The following is a 13458-nucleotide window of genomic DNA, read 5'->3' as shown; positions in this document are numbered from 1 at the left end:
ACTCAGGAGTTATCAACCTCAAACGTGCTTGACAATTGTTATCTTGGTTAATTTGAGTTTCAATAATTCCAATCTTTTCTTAGGAAACAAATAGGATTCGAAGATCAATTAATTAATCCCTTGACCTTCCTTCACTTTAGTAAAGGTTAACAAAGCGGAGTTAAGATTCAATTATCATCATCTTTGATAAGGATAGCTAGGATAGGACCTCTAATTTCTCATACCTTGCCAAAAGCCCATTTACGGTCATTTATTTAATTTACTTGCTATTTAAATTACTTGTTCTTCATTTACTTTATTTGTCATTTAAATCACTTGCTTCTCATCTTCTAAACCCCAATTTACAATCTCTATAGCCAATAATAAGAACATACTTCCCTGCAGTTCCTTGAGAAGACGACCCGAGGTTTGAATACTTCGGTTATCAATTTATTTAGGGGTTTGTTACTTGTGACAACCAAAATGTTTGTACGAAGGGATTTCTGTCGGTTTAGAGACTATATCTACAACGCGACTGTTTTTATGAACTTCTTTACTGGCAAAAACCCCAACGTCAGTCTAGCAATTAATTGGAGGCGTTTAATAAGTGATTCTGCTAACCCATTTTGTGTGTGAACATAAGCTACTGGATTTCAACACTTATTTCATTAGCCATACAATAAGCATCAAAGGCTTGGGAAGTAAATTCACCAGCATTATCAAGACGAATTGCTTTGATTGGATTTTCTGGAAATTGTGCTTTTGATCGAATAATTTGAGCCAGTAATCTCGCAAACGCCAGGTTGCGAGAAGACAATAAGCACACATGTGACCATCTCGAAGATGCGTCTATCAGGACTATAAAATATCTAAAAGATCCACATGGTGGATGAATAGGTCCACATATATCACCTTGAATCCTTTCTAGGAATTTAGGGGACTCAAATCTAATTTTACTGGTGATGGCCTTAAAATTAACTTTTCCTGAGAACATGCACACAACAAAATTCACTAGATTTAAGAATCTTCTGATTCTTTAGTGAATGACCATGGGAGTTTTCAATAATTCTCTGCATCATGGTTGTTCCCGGATGACCCAATCGGTCATGCCAAGTTATAAATTCATTTGGGCTAGCAAACTTCTGGTTTACAGTGGCATGTGATTCAATTGCACTAATCTTGGTATAATATAACCCAGATGAAAGTGAGGGTAACTTTTCTAGTATAACTTTTTTATTTAAATCATGAGTTGTGATACATAAATACTCATGACTTCCCTCATTCATAGTCTCAATATGATATCCATTTCGGTGAATATCTTTGAAACTTAACAAGTTCCTCAGTGTAAGACCCGGTTAATTAACGACTAATTAACCCATAAATGAGAATTTAATCTAGAAAGCCAAAAACGTGATTTTTATGGCTAAATGTGATAGAGGAGATTGAGACGAGAATTTCGGTACCAATTTTATAGAAATCGACCAAGATTGGATCGAACGGCCAAACCGGACCAACCGGACCCAAAGTGGGCCCTTGACCCAACTAAACTAAACCAAAACCCTAGTTTTCAGCACTCTCTCTCCTCACTTATCACTCAAACACGCTGAAATGGAGTAAGGGAGGGGAAGAACACTCTCTCAAACTTCTATATCTCACTTGATCTTCAAACTACCATAACTTTTGATCTAGAGCTCCGATTGCCGCACCATTTACGGCCACGCGTTCACCGCGGAGAGCTCTACAAAACCTATACAACCAATTTGAGGTAAGCCACGTTTTGCTCTTTGAAATTCCAACCTTTACTTTCGAGTTTCATGAGCAAAAATGTTGAGATTTTGGGCTCTTTGATGTTATAGGACCTAACTCTCTTGAAGGAGAAGGTTAATCTTGTCTCCTTGGACCTTGGGTATGGTAAGATTCTCAACCCTAGTGTAATTTGTTGTTCTATGATGTTTGGTATTGAGATGTTGTGTATGGGTATGATGATTGTGGCTTAGGTTGTGTATACGTGAAAATTAGAGCTTGATTGGTGATTTTGGAAAGCTTGGAAGAGGTTTTGTGTGATAAAATCAGTTCTTGGAGGTGTTGAGACCTAGAGGACTTGTGGACAAGTAATTTGGAAGTGCTCCGGTTGAGTTTGGGAAATCGGCTAAGGTATGGTCTCGGTTTCTCGTATCTAATATGTAATGTGGTAGGAAATACTTAGCTAGATGGCCCTAAGATAGGCATTGAATTGTTGATATTGTCGAATGGTTGAGATATATGATGTGGTCATATATGTGATGATGATTATTAATGCATTGATGGTATGATGTATGAGAAATATGCATGTTGTGATATATGCTTGATAATTGATTAAGGTTGAATTGTGAGTGGTACCATGTTGATGGTGAGTATGATGATGATTATGTATAATGATGATTGATTGGAAATAGTATTATTGGAAATTGGGATGAGGAAGGATGTATGACATGATATTGTGTTTGTCCTTTAGCCACTTGATTGAGAAGTGTTAAAATGGTTGGATGGTGGTTTTGGAATTTTGGTAAAGTGTCAATGTGTGAGTTGAGGATGGCTTGATGTTGATTTTGGTACATTTTGATTGATTTCAAAAAGGGTTGAAATTGGCATGTTTTGGGTTGATTTTGAAAAGAGTTGAAAATGGTTTGTTTTGAAAATGGCACCTTGTGGTTTTTATGAAAATATGGTTTTTGGGCATGTTTTGACAGGACATAACTTGGACTACATTTCCCCATTTTGTACCAAACTTATTTAGAAATGAAATTGGATCCGGATGTCCATGCCGTTCGAAGAACGGGCGAAAAGCGATTTAAAACGAGAAAGTTATGTCCATCGGAAGATTGGGGGTTGAATCTGTGAATTCTGCAGCTTTTAACTTAGAAAATTTTTAGCAGAATGACCCCCGCGCGTAGGCGCACTTGGCGCGTACGCGCCGTTCTTCGAGAAAGCACCATCTACGCGTGCGCGTGGTGTGCGCGAGCGCGCCGATGCGCTGCACCAAGTGCCCAGCCATTTTCCAGAGAGTTGTGCCAGAGTTGTGCCAGTTTTGTGCCTGGGGCGCAAGAGCACCCACGCGTACGCGTGGCTGACGCTTGCGCGCCGTTTGGCTATTTTTCAACCCGCGCGTCCGAGTTGGGGAGACACGATAGAGGGACAGTCCAATGGTTAGCTACCAAGACTTGTCGGGTTGGCTCTATAACCGACAGATGATATCATCAGCCACTAGGGACAGGCATTCATCATATGCATACTATATGAATTGTTTGAGATTGCCTATTTGACTGTATATTACTTGCTAACTGTCTAAATGCCTTATCTGTTCCTAATTGTAAATCTCTTGTCTGATATAACTATGTTTGCTATATATTACTCCTGCTGGTGGTTGAGAGGTCTGAAGGAATTGGAAAGGAAAGTATTAGTTAGACTGAAGGATCTTTAGTCAGTTGTCACTTACGGTTTAGCTTGCTTATAAGCTTTGATATTATTTGGAGGAAGTTCTAGGATTGCCTTCGGCTTTCCTCTATTATTATGTATTATATATGTGGAAGCTGTTACCATGCTGGGGACCTCTGGTTCTCACCCATGCGGATTTTGTGGTTTTCAAATGCAGGACGCGAGGCTTCTCGTTGAGACATGCTGGAGACTTCTGGATTAGCGAAGATCCTTTGTTCTCGGGACTCTGTCTTGGTTTATATGTTTTGCTTAGATACTTTTATCTCCATTACATAATACAAACTGTAATGACTCCTCTTATAGGAGATTTTGGAGAATAGGTTCTCTGTTTTTATGTCCCTTTGGGGTTTTTCTTATTTTATTATATGTATATATTGCTATGCTCGGACCGGTTATCTTCGCAACCGAATTTTAAGTTTTGATATTCCCGTTTTTGACACCCTTTCGTATATATATCTCGCTTTGGTTATTCTTGTTCGCTACGTTATCGATCAGAGTATTGCGCTTTTCGAGTTACGATTTTTGTTTACCCCTTTTTCTTCAAAGGCTCCTAGTTATAAGCATCATTCATACTACTATTCGTACTAAATTTTTTTATTTTAGAGGTCGTAATACCTTGCCATCTCTGAATTATGACTTAAGCATAAGACTCCGTATGGTAGGGTGTTACACTCAGAGACTTGGTAGATAATAGTGCATTGTTTATTATAAATTTTGTTCCTCCAGGAAACAAAATTATAGCTCTTCCAAAGCCTTCTATCACATTGCCTGAGCCAATAATAGTATTAACACATTCTTCTTTTGGTACCAGATGGGTAAAATATATATCACTTTTGAGAATAGTGTGCGAACTTGCACTATCCGCAAGGCATACCACATCTTCATTATATATCCTTGCCATTTTTTCAAAGACAAATAATCATAAAATGAGTAGTATGCACAGTTAAATTGAATACTTGATCGAAATTATTTTTTGTAAGAAATACAGTACATAAAAATAATGTCATATACTAAAACTTTGTTTTTTAAACATGACACATTTAATGATTTCAAAAATCATAAACATTAATATTTCATTATTTATATACATCACATTTGAAACTTAAATACACAAAAAATAAAACTTAACAATAAGTTCTTTACATTATTTATTTGCATGGATACTTAACAATCTCACATATTAAACTATTCCATCATTGATCAAATGACCAATATTTCCTTCAGGATCTTCAAAGAAATCAGATACATCATAATGAGTGGTGGAATTTTTAGCATCATTTGAAACAAAATTTGTTTCGTTTCCTTTGTCATCCTTTTTCAAAGATGTCTGGTAAAGATCGACTAGGTGCCTTGGGGTACGACAGGTATGTGACCAATGACCCTTTCCACCACAACGGAAACACTTATCATCTGTTGATTTATTTTGCCCAATATTTCTTTCTTTATCCCACTTCTGGTAAGATCCTCTCTTTTGAACATAATTCCTTTTCCTTCCATAATTTTTCTTGTTATTAAAAGATTGCCATTTACCTCTTCTGGGGTAATTTGCCGCATTTATTTCAGGAAATGGGGCGGCGCCAGCTGGGTGCGCTTCATGATTTTTCAAGAGCAATCATTGTTGCGTTCAACAACAAGAAGCAAGAAATTAACTCGGAATATTTTTTAAACCCTTTTTCTCGATACTGCTGCTGCAGGAGCACATTCGAGGCATGGAAGGTTGAGAAAGTTTTCTCCAACATATCATGATCAGTTATATTTTCCCCACATAATTTCATTCGTGAGGTGATTCAAAACATTGCAAAATTATATTCATTTATGGATTTAAAATCCTGTAGACGCAAGTACGTCCATTCATATCGGGTTTGAGGAAGTATCACCGTTTTTTTATGATTATACCTTTCTTCAAGGTCTTTCCAAAGATCTGTAGGATCTTTTAATGTGAGATATTCATTTTTCAATCCTTCGTCAAGATGACGATGAAGAAAAATCATGGCCTTGGCTTTATTCTTCTGGAATGCATTATTTTCAGCCTTAATGGTATCTCCAAGATCCATTGAATCAAGATGGATTTCAGCATCTAATATCCATGATAAATAATGGTTTCCAGAAATATCAAGAGCATTGAATTCAAGATGAGAGAGCTTCGACATAATGAAAATTTGTTACCTGAGTCTTCCTAAATTTTGATAAGAGTCTCGTGCTGATAACGTGTTGTAAAATAAATAAAAGATATACTACATATAAAATAGAGATGTGTAAATAGAAGACTCTAGTATTAATATAATTAGCTCAATAAAATTATTCTTTTATTTATATACAGTAATAAAAGAAAGAGAGAGAAAACTATTAGTAGTGACTCAAGAGAGAAAATAGTGTTTTATTATTTCTGTGTATATTCCCTTTGCCTCATACATGTATTTATAGGCACATAAAGTTTACGTTTCAAACTTCTTCATTCTAAGAATTTATTTCCTTCAACATAGGAAAAATGTGTTTCTCAGTTCTCATGAATGGACATCCATCATCCTTATCTATCCATGTCACAACATAAGCTATTGTTTAAATTTAAACAATATTTTTTTCTATATATCAATTATTTTCTAGATATCTATACGTATAAACATTTTATTAACATTATTTTTGAGAAAATTTCTTAGAAATATGAGGTTTATACATTTAGATATATTAAACTATTAACGTATTAAAATTTTAAAATAAAAATAAATTTCATTTTAGAATGTAGAATAATAATTTTTCATTTTTCCCTTTTGGAAATATTGTCAAACACCCATCTACTAAAATTAATATTCATTTCAAGATGTCTCTTTTAAAAATAATTTTTTGGATTCAAATTTTGTAATTTTTATAATTAATTTTATTTACTAATATTAGAAATTCAAAATTTAAATTTAATTATAAAAGACTAATATATGAAAAAAATATTTAAATGAATTAAAGTAATTTTTTAATTTTCAAAACAAATAAAAACATCTTTAATTACATGAATCCATTTTTCTTTTGTTAGGACACAGATCATTCAAAATTTTGGTAATTTGTTAGACTATTTTTTTATTCCTCTATTTTACACTATATTTATTTTCATCCTTTTTTATACCATATTTAAATGTTACTATAAAAAATATTAATGAATATAATAAAATAATTATTCAATAATATTTTTTATAATACTTACTAATATGTTTTATTGTACTTATTAATAATTTTTATAGTATAATAAAAATATGATATAAAATAGAAGAATAAAATATTGTGTATGTTAAAAGTATAATAAAAGTATTAACGAGTTCTATAAAAGTTTATTAATAAGTATTTATAATTTAAATATAAATATTTTTTTATAGTTTTACAAGAATAATATATTAATTGCTTAATAATTTTATCAATATGCATTAAAAATTCTATTAATATAATGTCTTCTAAAATACTGTGCCAATATATATTATAATAATATTAATAAAAAGAAATTTTAAAATTCCAAACAACAGTGGAGTATTGTAACATCTACTCTAGAGGCAAAAACTTGACGCTTCGTAATTTTTTTCCTCTTTTTACGTGAAAGCACACAACTCACACACTCGGTGAAATCTTTTTCCTTTCCCTCCAAAGCTCATCACTCACCTCCAAAGCCCGAAGAAAACACTTTCAAAGAGCTCACCATCGCGAAGATCGAAAACCCTCTCGCTATCGCCATTGACCGTCTTCGCCCCCCACTCACCACATCGCTGCATGCACTCACCACATCGCTGCACACACTCACCACTCGACCGTCGCTCCTTCTCGACCCTCCTGCACTGATTGTTGCTGCGCCGCCCTCACCATCGTCGATCTCTGCGCTTCTCATCGTCTCTCTGTGCTCACGTCGTTGATTAGGTATGTATTAATTTGTATTTGGTTCTGAAATTTGACGGGGTTTAGGGTTCCGATTTTAGAAACCGGTTTCTGCTCGGTAATCAGAAACACAACAACTATGCTCTTATTTGTTTCTTATATTTCAATTAGAATGTTGAAATTTGAGAGTAAACCAAGTTGATGCATGAGCCAGATACCCTTGGAGCTGAACCCCTCGAAGAAGAGTTAGGTGTGACACTTCCAAAGGATGCATTCGAACTGATTTTTGTTTTTATCCAAGAGTGGTAAGTGGTGTCTGCTCTCTGCTGCATTACTTTAGTTTTGTCTCCGTATTGAATCTGTTTTTATTTTTTTATTTTTTTAAGTTGATACGTTTATAAGCATGATTAGGATGATTAAGATAATGAAACTTTGCCTCCTTTTGTTTGCCTATTTTTGCCATTGTTTTTAGGTAAAACTGCAAGCATGATATAAAATTAAAATGAGGCGTCATTTGTGTTACTGTCGTGAAAGCATATCAACTGAATATGAAAACAGGAAAAAAACCTAAGAATTCTCTTTATCTTCTAATTAAAGACTTAAATAAGCATCATCTCTAATGATATCTCTTAGGATCAATTAGTCGGAATAGTAAAAAGATTTCACTCCCTATCAAATATTTGAAGATGTTGGTAATAGGTCTTAGCTAAGATCACCATTACACACAGATAGATCATAGATGCTTTGAATTTTAGTGATAATAGCCAATTAAAATGTGTCAAAAAAATAACAGCAAATGGGAAAAAGGGAAAAACTTGGTCCTAGAATGTATAATACTGTTATTTGATGAAGCACAGTGGAAATAGGAGTTTTATTAACCAAGTTTTTGAGTTACATATGGAGAAAAACAGCTGTATAAATTCTTATGTAGCTTCTCATTCTTGTTGCAATTAAACGGCCATTCCTTAGAAAAAGAATTGTAATGTGTTATTATTTAATTACGTATCCAGTGAAAATAATAATTGTGCAGAAATTTCGTTAAAATTAAAGGGTTACTATAAAATAATGAGAGTGAATGAATAAAGTAGGAAGAATTGGACGGAAATATTTATCTGTGCTGCTGCGGTCTCCAGCTGTTATCCGCTTCCTAAAATTATTTGATTCTGAGTACTCAGCCCCCTACTAATTAATAACATGGTAGGGTAGGGTTCCACTGTAACTTTCCTCTTATTTCCCCCTGTATTGTCGTTTCTTTTAAATACTATATATAGTTAGTTAGTCCTTTATGGAAGACATGCATAATTTCCTCCAAAGCTTCCAGAAATTTGATTCCTTGCCTACTACTACTACTATAGTACTAATTGTCAAGCATTTTTGTGTTTTTGTTAATTTCTTTTTCTCCAAATCGATTCAATGCAGCTGCCACTAAGCTGCAGAAGGTTTATAAGAGTTACCATACCAGAAGATACTGGGCAGATTGTGCTGTGGTGGTGGAGGAACTATGGTTAGTTTTTCATGAAAACATGCCTTTTTTTTGTTGGTGCGCGCTAGGTGTTTGATTAAATTTCTATCTTATACATGTAAATAATTGAATGTTTTTGAATGATGAAGGTGGAAGGCATTGGATTTTGCTGCTCTTAAAAGGAGTTCAGTTTCATTCTTTGATGTGGAGAAACAAGAATCTGCTGTGTCAAGGTGGGCAAGGGCAAGAACAAGAGCAGCTAAGGTATGTTTTTTTTCAATTCATCATGATTAAATTCCAATATAAAAACCAGGCTGCAGCTAACCCAACCAACAACACTAACTTCATCTAGTTCTCTTCTTAATCTTAATTAATTTGATGTGATGTTTGAGAAGTGCATCGAGATTGCTCAGAAGTGTCTTGATGATGTACATGATGTTGTCCTTGATAGTTATTCAGATGATTGTTACTAAGAAAGTTTAGGGAAATTTTCTTTTGGCATGCATCAACTTCAGCTTGCTCTTTATTTTTGTTATGCCTCTGTTTTGTTAATAGTTTAAGGATCAAGAAAGACACGATATTAATGTATTAACAACTGGTACCTAACATGGAACAAAACAGCAAAACAGAATGGAAGAGTGAATCAAGATGATCTCACTCAATTTACTATATAGATGAAAGGTAATTCAAGAAAGAAAAGATAAAGGCTGTGATGGTATCCAAATTGTTGTGGTTCTTTTTTTATTTTTATAATTGCGAATTAGTTTAGTCATTTTCACATCCACTACAACAAAAGATAAAGTGATCTGACTTTTTAACTTGCTTCTAACTTTATACCCGTGTCAAATGGGAAGCAGCCCAGTATTTCTTTCTACACTCCATGTGATGGAATCTATCTTTCTAGCTAGAACGAGTTCTTATAGATTTTGTGCTGGAGTTGTAGATTTTCTGTTCTTGGTATTAGGTTTCTTTGTTTTCTCTTTTCAAATAGGATATTGTGAAAAGCTTATTTTTGTCTTCTCAATTAATTTGTAAATCCAAAAGGAAAACTAATTGGATAAATATGGCTTTGATATCAATACCCGAAAAAGAAGGATGGCTTTGATATCTTTCAAAATATGCCTATTTAACCTTAAAAATTAAGATAAAAAAATTCCCTAAACTACAAAGATGATTGATCATAGGCATATTACCAAGCAAAGAAGCAGAGCAATATTCCCTGGGACTTCATGTGAAGAGAGAGAGTATAAGAAGAAAGAAAGATCCAGAGCAATGTGACATAAGTTAATGAAATATTCATCAGTCATTATTCAGTAACAATGTGTGCCAAAGACATCGGTTTGGTTGACAAGTATACTAGTTAAATACATGGCGCCATTAGCAAAGACCAAGCATGATTTCTATGAGAGTTAAATGTTCATCTGTCTTTTGGTTTTAAGCTTTATTTATATAATTTCTTTTATTTGAAAAAACACTTCTTGGTAGAATTTCTGCTGCTTGTAAGTTTTAAATATATCCTCAGAAAGGGGTCTATAGAATACAGAATTGAAAAAGTCCGACATTCCCAGGCTACTTCAAAGATGCCAGTGCAGATGCAACATTTCGTGATATTCGCTCATGTATTGGCTCCTGCAAAAGGAAATGGAGTTATATTCCTATGACTTTATCAGATAATAGATAGCCAAAACGAAATGTTGAAACATATGGATTACTCAGACGACAGCACCTCAAACTTTGATTTTGTTATAGTCTCATACAAGAAAATGTATCTGTCCAACAGAATTAGTATAACGATAAGATTACACGTTGGTTTGGAGAAATAAAGCAGCAGGTAGATCAATTTGAATGAGGATTAGACATGACAGACATGCCATGCAACCAAAACCATGGTTGAAGCATCTTTGTGTAAAAATTGAATGATTAATTCAAGCAATTCTGATTCCCAAAACCAAGAAACACATAATTCTATAGGTAATTTATTTGTATATTTATCACAAAGAAGCACATATCAAGTGGAAAAAAAAGGAGGAAGTTTTAGAGAAATACTGCCAAGATAATTTGCAAACAAGATTCATTAGTGTGATTTGAAACCTTATTAAAGCATGCAATCTAGTTAATTACAAGTATAAATTAACAATTGTTAGACCAGCTCGGTTTTTGGAGTGTTACCGGTTCAAAACCAAAGGCCTCCAAAGCGGTCGTTTTAATTCTTTCGTTAAAACAAAAAAATAGATTCAGAAATCAAATCCCCTCATCGATACCTTTGGCCCTTTCTCTCTCTGAAAACTTGGAAAGACGTATAGAACTCAAAAACCCAATCCTAAACCCTCTTCCATCCGAGCCACCATCCCACCTCAGAGCTCAAATTCATCGCCAACCCTTCTCCTCGGGTGGAGGGTGCTTTTGCCGCCCCGTGGAACTGCTGTTGTCGACATCACTTCTCATTCTTCCGTTGCTGCCACTTTCCTTCCTCTGTTGCCGCTTGTAAGCACTGCTGTTTCAATATATTTTTGCTTGTTTTGTAATAATGCTGATTTTGAGTTGCTGTGATAATGATACTAAATTACTGATTTTGTTAATTTTTGCTGAGTTGCTGATTTTTTGAAATAATATTGTGCTTGTTTGGTGGCCGTTATTTTGATAAAAAAAGATCTTTTTTCAATGAAAAAAGGATTGAAAAAAGATCCTTTTTTGGCGTGTTTGGCAAATTTCTAGTAGTAAAAATAAAAGCACTAGAAAAAAAATATCTTTTTTGAGAAGATGTAATTTACATCTTTTTTTAAAAGATCTTTTTTTCTTAAAACAAAGATGTTTTTCATGTAATAAATAAACAAAAAAGTATTTTATATTGTTATATCCAAACATAATTGATACATGAGATACCCAAACATAAAATTACTTTTATTTTTTTCGTAAGATCTTTTAAAAAAAGATAACTCGAAAAAAGATCTTTTCTTAGAAGCTCACCCAAACAAGCCTAATGTTGCTGGATTTCTGATTTTCTGACTTCATGAGTTAATTTTATTGATGGTTAATTTATTTAATTTGTTGAATGCTGGTGCGATTCTAAATTCAATTTAATTTGCATTCTGAGTTTGGAATTGGATTCAATTTAGTTTTTGTTGCTTTATGTGTTGAAAAAGTGGCGTTATTCTTTAGAATAAATGGTACCTGAAGCCTGCAGTGCAATGAGTGAATCCATGTTTATGGCTGCTGCGTTAAACCGTCCCAAAACCTCCTTCAAAATCAACCCCACACCCGCTCTTCCGCCTCCCCTAACCTCCTCCGCACTCACTTTCAAATCAAACAACAACTTCCCCACACTCTCCGCCGCCGCACAACCACAACAAGAACACGCCGCTCTGCTCGATACTCTTCTCAACAGCACACGCAAGAACCAAGTGTTCCAATCCATCAGAACCACCTCCCCTTTCAACTACCTCTTCGAAACAAATCTTCACTATACAGTTCTCGCTCTCACTTCCAAAACCAGGGGAATGGTGCATATTTATCTCTTTAATCCCTCTCCAATTTATCTACTCATTAATACAAATGAATGGAAGTCGAGATTTCTGGTAAAATTGCAGCAGTAACATAAAAGCACATAACATTGTACTAAAAAAATCATTTGAAAAATTGATGAATTTGGTTACTTGTGGTCTTATGGCAGAGTGCATTTGATAGAGTCCTTGCCTCAATTCCCTTCAAGGGACAGGTTTTTGTGTTCTTATTCTCTATCCTTGTTCTCTGTATGAACTGTTTACTTGGTGCTTAACCAGACAAGCTTGTGATGATTTGAGAAAACTCAGTATATAACTGCTAATGCCGTTGTGTTCACTCCTGATCCTATTGTTATCATAACAAAGAAATGTTATGTTTTTCCGGTTGAGTTTGTTGGTGAGTGTTTTGTTAATTGGTATTTCGGATTGGTGCTTGCATACACATTTTATCAAATGATTTCAATGGCTATGAATTGGCATATATATTTGGTATAGGTTGTGGAGGAGGAGTTAGTTTGCTGGAAATGATAACTTGAAAAGTACGATAAAAATAGAATATATTTTTTCGGAGCAACGGGATAAAAGTAAATATTGCAGTTATCATTAAGTGCTTTAAGTTTATTCATGCTACCCAAACTTCAACATGCTATGCTCATTCTTTATTCATATTGTTCTCAATATTATCAAAATATTTTCTTTACAAAACAGAGAGGAGGATTTTAGAAAGTGTTTGTTGCCACCTTATTACTGCGGTAGCTAAAGGGTTTGTGACCGGAAGTACTAAACTTCATTATGGACAGTCTACAATAAATGCATCTGAAACTATTGTGGCAATGCCTTCCCGGATGGTGAAGTCCCTATATTTTTTGTTTTGCATTCTTACAATTGTTTGTCTCTTTATTTAATAGGCTATAATGTTATATAACACATCACAGGTTTGGTAAAAAAAACCAAAAGTTGGCTGATGAGTATTATTCCTTGTACTCTCATCTGCATCTATCTTTTCAATACAATTGAAGTTACAGTAAAAGACTAGATTTAGAAACCCAAAGAATCAATAGACAGATCAAATAATGTTGTAGGAATAAGAAACAATAGTCAAATCTATCTTATTATGCTCTTTTTTTCTTTTTTTTAAGGCAGCATCAGGTGGATAATATTATTTTATTAAGAGCCTAGTTCATATCATACCGT

General features: G+C 34.1%; 1 long non-coding RNA gene across 3 annotated transcripts; it reads left to right on the top strand.

The window, feature by feature from the left end:
• Nucleotides 1-7012: 7012 nt before the first annotated feature.
• On the top strand, nucleotides 7013-10723 carry LOC112722912 (uncharacterized). 3 transcript variants are annotated; one of them, XR_003162958.2, is made up of 5 exons: nucleotides 7013-7344; nucleotides 7474-7607; nucleotides 8722-8806; nucleotides 8914-9028; nucleotides 9949-10723. It is a non-coding gene; the product is annotated as an uncharacterized lncRNA (long non-coding RNA). The 3 variants fall into 3 exon arrangements; XR_003162959.2 differs by lacking the exon at nucleotides 9949-10723 and having other exon boundaries at nucleotides 7517-7607; nucleotides 8914-9463; XR_003162957.3 differs by lacking the exon at nucleotides 9949-10723 and having other exon boundaries at nucleotides 8914-9463.
• Nucleotides 10724-13458: the final 2735 nt, after the last annotated feature.

This window comes from Arachis hypogaea, chromosome 11, assembly GCF_003086295.3.
Source record: "Arachis hypogaea cultivar Tifrunner chromosome 11, arahy.Tifrunner.gnm2.J5K5, whole genome shotgun sequence".
Lineage (NCBI taxonomy): Eukaryota > Viridiplantae > Streptophyta > Magnoliopsida > Fabales > Fabaceae > Arachis > Arachis hypogaea.
Note: the sequence above shows the minus strand (reverse complement) of the source record. Positions and strands in the feature narration are given on the sequence as shown.